The 6,150-nt window shown below is 43.7% G+C and overlaps 1 pseudogene; it reads right to left on the bottom strand.

Annotated features, from left to right (window-relative positions):
- Positions 1-5,280: 5,280 nt before the first annotated feature.
- Positions 5,281-6,126, bottom strand: LOC132233855 (voltage-dependent anion-selective channel protein 2-like; annotated as a pseudogene).
- Positions 6,127-6,150: the final 24 nt, after the last annotated feature.

The raw sequence follows: 6,150 nt of genomic DNA, 5'->3' as shown, positions 1-6,150 counted from the left end.
AGAAAATATTACCTTTTGTGATAGCATGTATGGACCTGGAGAGTATTATGCTAAGTGAATTAAGCCAGTCAGAGAAAGACTAATACCATATAATCTCACTTATATGTGGAATTTAATGAACAAACTACTTTAACAAACAAAACAGAAGCATAGACATATAGAACTGACTGACAGCTGTCAGAGGGGAGGGGATTTGAGGGCTGGATGAAAGAAGGTGAAGGAATTTTTTTTAAAAAAGCAGAGTCTCAAAGAAATCTTTGCACACCATGTCCATAGCAGCATTATTCACAATAGCCAAGAGGTAGAACCAACCCATGTGTCCATCAGCAGTTAAAAGGATAAACAAAAGGTGGTTTATAAATACAATGAAATATCATTCCACTTAAAAGAAAAGAAATTCTGACATATGCTATACTTGGATAAACCTGGAGGACATTTTATACTAAAGGGAAATAAACCAGTTACAAAAAAGACAAATACTGCATGATTCTACTTACATGAGGTACCTAGAGCAGTAAAATTCATAGAAAGAAAAAGCAGAAGGTTGGTTACCAGGAGATGGGAGAAGGAAGCAATGCAGAGTTGCTGTTTAATGGGTATCGAGTCTGGGTTTTGCACAATAAAAAAGTTGTGGAGATTGGTTGAATAACAATCTGAATATATCTAACCCTACTAAACTGTATACTTAAAAATGGTTAAGTTGGTAAATTTAATGTTATATTTTACCACAATTAAAAAAAAAAATAAAGAAGTCCGTCCCTCATTTCCTCTCTCCCTTTCTCCCTCCTTCCCTCCCTTCTTCCTTTCTTCTTTCCTTCAGAATTTCTTCAGGATATAAGAGGTCCCCTTAACCTGACTCTGCTGACCAACCTCCATGCCCACACATTTTGGAGCAGAGTGCACCCAGAGTTTTTTAAGGTGCCTATTGGCTTCACAGGTAGATGGCTACTACCTCTCGTGGCTGAGCCAAAACTTCGGAGCCCATGCACTCCGCAGCATGGCACCATCGCACCATCGCACCATTGCAGCCAGAGCCGGAGAATTGGCAGCAGCAGGGTTTTCTGTTGGAAGCTACCCATTTCCATCAGTGCAGTGGGCTCGAGCACAAAATGCTGTCTACTAGCTCATGGGGTGGTGGATATTTAGGGAAATAGCAATCAGAGAAAGGGAGCGTGAGCTAGTAGAGAGGCGAAGGGCAAGTAATATCTGGGAAGAATTGCCAGACAGGCTTTACCACCTTTATAAAATATGAACAACTGTATTGATCTTAGAAAAAATCCTCACCCTTGTAGCCTTTTCTAAATTGAGATGATAGCACTGTTATGCATTAAAAGATGTTATCAGTCCCGAAGAGCAAGTATGGTCTTATACCAACTAATATCTGCTAAAATGTACCTGGCTGCATTGGAAATGTTGCAGCAGATTGGTATAGCCGGGAATAATGAACCGCTGCACCCCATTGAAATGTAATTACACAGCCCTCTTGTTCTTAAACCTATAAGGTGAAAGAAAGATGAATAGTGAAAGTAAAAACCGCTGACCCTTCAAACTTTAATTTACGTTATGCATGCGCTCGCCCTTCTGATAGGTTTTAGAAAGGTCATAATTTAGGGTATTTTGCAGTTGATAAATGATCTGTATGTTTGTGTTCACACGCACCGATTGATTTGTTATAGCCAAAATATTGTTTCTATAACAACCCAAGGGCCCTTAACTAGACAAACGGCAAACTGAATCCAAGGGGAGGCCGAGGGAAATCTGGGCCTGCCTAGGAGGGGCTGGCCTTTGCCCAGGGACTCCAGGATGATGGAGTGGAGAGCGTGGGTGAGGATGCAAGGGCGAAATTGTGGGAGGAGGAGTTGGTGGCCAGAGCAGATGGAGCGGTGGCTTTGGTTCCTGGCAGGCCCATGGTTGTGGTTTCTTCAAACCCTCTCAGCCCAGCATGGGTGGCTCCGCTGAAGCCAAAGCAAGTCTTGTCGAGACTTTCAAGTGAAGCTCCCTTTGGTGCAAAGTAAGCCAGCAGGGTTGTTAGGGCAATTTTCCCGCCTTTCCAGCCTTGGAAGAGGCTCCTGTTTCCGGGCCCAGTTGATGCATTATGCATCAGGGCTGCCTGCAACTGACAGCCCCTCAGCCAACGTCGACTTGAAAAGCAATGGTGCTAATCAAAGCCGACACATTTGAATGTCCAGACACACACACAGAGAAATTTACTAATCAAAAAGTGTATTTCCTAGGGCTGTCTCCAGAGAAATCCGCAGGAAGAAATTGGAATAATTTATTAGCTTACAAGTTTTCGTTGACAGTTAGCCCAAAGCTATTTATCTCTGTAATAGAGAACGTCTCCAATGTGGCAAAATTGACCAAATCAAACAGCTTTGATCAGAAAATGAATCTGGCAAGCCTGCCTGTCGGAGGGTCCCAAGAGAAAGGGGGGAAACAAACAGAAAGATTTAACAAGTGGTCAATAGGAGAAAGAGAGCAAGAGAAAGGGATTTGGGAGACGAAAAGAGTGAGGGTGAAGGAGGCAGAAAAAGAATTCTGCAAAGCCACAGCCCCGGCTCTGGAATGGAGTGTTGAAGAAATATGTGATGTTTCACATGATAACATTTAACATGGTGCTTTTGCATTATCTGAGCCCTGTAGCCTAAACTGAGATGTGATTTTTATGGTAACAAGATGAGGACAAGCTGCAGAGGGAAGGGGCTGGCTGCTGCTGGGCAGTGAGGAAATAAGCACAGGAAAACCCAGAGAAATGGCTCTAGGCCAGCCGTGGGCAAACTACGGTCCGCTTTGAAATGAGTAAAACTAAAAAAAAAAAAGACCGTACCCTTTTATGTAATGATGTTTACTTTGAATTTATATTAGTTCACACAAACACTCCATCCATGCTTTTGTTCCGGCCCTCTGGTCCAGTTTAAGAACCCATTGTGGCCCTCGAGTCAAAAAGTTTGCCCACCCCTGCTCTAGGCTCTCTCGCCCCGTGGATCAGCATTAGCCCATTTCTACGAGGCGAAGGTGATGTGGATTCTACCCAGCCTGCCTCAGGGAGTACAAAGTGCTTGCCCACCAAGTATCAAGTTGGGTGAAGGACAATGTAACTATGTGTGAGTCCAAGGGGAGCCTGAGGCTCCTCTTCTCCTCATATGGGCAATGCCAGGAAGAGCATAACGGGAGAGACCCATGGGGTGGGAGCCTGCACCATTGCTTTCTACCCTACTCTCTTCTTCCAAAAGGGATACACACTGCAATCAGGGAGAGCACCAAATACAGCTTTCAAGTCCAGTGGTGGATGGATGGATAAGATACTAGGGGAGGACCGTCAAACATCATAGGATTTCTTCACATATTGAAGTGGGTCTCTCTATCATACAGGTCGACCAACTGCCACCTTCCAATCCCAGATACCTTCTGTCATGAGCAACACTCCACTGCTAGCACACAAGTGCATTCATTGGCAGGTGGTTGCCACATTCAGGTAAAATGATTTGGAGGATGCTCTAGCAGTCAATATATTTGTTCCCAGAATAAGGGCTGAAAACCATCATCAATATCACCACTCACTTTATTCTAGAGAAGAGGTTTGTATAAGTTTTTTTGTTATTAAAATGCATTTAAAAATCATGGTGAAGAGTTGGCAAAAGTATTTGTCAATTAAAAAATGCTAAAATAGCCCTGACCGGTTTGGCTCAGTGGATAGAGCGTCGGCCTGCGGACTGAAGGGTCCCGGGTTCGATTCTGGTCAACGGCATGTACCTCGGTTGCGGGCACGTCCCCAGGAGGGGGTGTGGAGGAGGCAGCCGATCGATGTTTCTCTCTCATCGATGTTTCTGACTCTCTATCCCTCTCCCTTCCTCTCTGTAAAAAATCAATAAAATATATTTTTTTAAAAATGCTAAAATATGGAGAAATGTTTTCGTCATAGCACATTCTGGGTTAGAATTGTTGTTGTTTTTAATGCTCAAGACTTTTCTTTCTTTTTTTTTATTGTTGACACTATTACACATCCCCATCCCCCCACCCCCCTTTACTCCCTCCACTCAGCCCCTACCCTACCCCCTTGTTCGGGCATCACCACACTTGTCTGTGTCCTTGGGTCTTTAGCTAATCCCGTCACCTTCTTTCATTCAGTCCTCCCTCACCCCTCCCTCCTCCTCTCTAGAATTGTTTGATGAAGACTTGAGATGGTCAAGTAGACCTGAAAAGGAGCACCAGTTCTGAAGTCTGAGGACCCAGCTGGGATACTGTCTGTGACTTCTGTCTCAGGGACACACTCTCCTTGGTAAACCATATGTTTTGGCCTGGGTGATTATTTCCTGCATAACAGGGGTTGTTGTGGGAATCAAGAGAAATGATTACCAGAAATAATAAAATAATTCAAGTCCTGCACAAATGCTAAGGGTTATCACTACTGTTTTGTCATGGGGGAAGAAGGATAATCAGCAATTTGCTTGATTAACCAAGTCCAACCTAATTGAGGAAGGCAATGTCAGGGAAGTAAGCCACACACCCTGAGCGCTGGCTTCCCAGCCATGATTCTGGGCGTTTTTCTTAGTAATAGGCATCTTGTTTTTTGTTTTTTTTTAATCTTCCACCAGAGAATTAAGTTACAACCTCACAAGAAAGGGCTGGCCAAATACCCAATGCTTCTAAGATCTGTCTCCTTCGGGCTATGTGCCCTTCCTCAGACATCCAGGGGAAAGATATAGTTGGCTTTAAATCTTTGCGGGTTCCCAATTCAGGTTAAAGTCCCATGTCTGATCCATATGTCTGTGTATTCTTAGAGCTATAACCCCTGGCTAATTGAGTGCTAAGGTAGATCAGCAATTTTGCTTGATCAACCAAGTCCTACTTAATCTACTCTGTAAAAGGACTTTAGTGGACAGTATCTGAAAGTGAAAGCATTTCTAAACCATTCGAACAAAGACAATCAACTTGGTGTTATTGCTATTTTAGAGGGACTCAGGGGAAATAATATTGGGGCCAGTCCTGGGTTTGTTTGTTTGTTTCTATGATGACAAATAAGGCAGCTTAGCTTTATTTGACTAACATTTGCAGTCTGTATTGTGCAGGATAATGGGTTAGCTTGGGTGTTTGAATCAGGTCCTCCTGTGAATGCATCAAAATTGTCTCTTGTTTACAAGAATTACATTTTAATACTCATCCTGATGTGACAGCCACACACCACAGATTTGCCCAGTTGTGTATCATAGCAGCTTCCCTGGGAGCTGCTCTCAGCAATCATGCCTCTGATCCATGTTTACACTCTAATCCCTTCACCTTCTAGCATACTGCCCTCTGCTGCATCCACAAGTCCCTTTGCCCTAGTCTCTCAGCAACCCCCATCTCACCTGGTTGGGACCTTTTCAGTGTTAGTGTGTGCTCTTCTCTCTGGTGACACAGAACAGTGGGATCCAATTGATATTCAGCTGCAATGCCAAAATGAGTGCAGTTGTACCTGATGTCCAAGCAAGGTTTACTGAAGTGTCAAGATCTTCACATACTTTCTGATAAATGGAGCCTCCGAATTCTGTGCCATCATTGACATGAGTGTGCAGCTGGAAGTCCCCAGTCCTGTAGCCCTCTGCAAAGTTATTCCTTGTGAGCTTTGATTTGGCACTGCCAAAGGTCATCTAGCATCCAGCAAGCAAGCCCTCATAACAAAAGACAGTTGAACCATGGATTGCAGGTCCAGCAAAATAAAAGCCAGCACTGCAACCAAGGTTTATACATTCCTTCTTGTAAGAAGACTTTATTTTACCACTTTTCTTGCCCGTGTTTGGTGAAAAGGTGGTATCAAATGTTGGTTTCAAACCTTGACAAACCTTGTCTTCAATTGAGATTTCTGTTCCCAGAGTGTTATCAGTGTTCCATTTCTCTGTGAAAGCCAGACCATAAAAACCATTCATATTTGGCCTCCAAGGTCCTGGTAACCTTACCAGTGTCTGTATTAGATGAACCAGATGTTGAGAATTTTACGCCACTGCATGAAATTTTGTTTGCACGTCCAGTTTCACCAACCCAAAATCAAATCCTTTGTTGGAACTATATCTGGCAGCTTTGTCAAGGTCGGCATACGATGGAGGAATACACACTGGCTGCTGTGCATCTCCGCCCAGAGGTTGCCATGGCAAGGCCAAGGGAAGAGGAGAT

This window comes from Myotis daubentonii, chromosome 4, assembly GCF_963259705.1.
Source record: "Myotis daubentonii chromosome 4, mMyoDau2.1, whole genome shotgun sequence".
In the NCBI taxonomy this organism is placed as follows: Eukaryota; Metazoa; Chordata; class Mammalia; order Chiroptera; family Vespertilionidae; genus Myotis; species Myotis daubentonii.
This window is presented reverse-complemented; position numbering and strand designations above follow the sequence as displayed.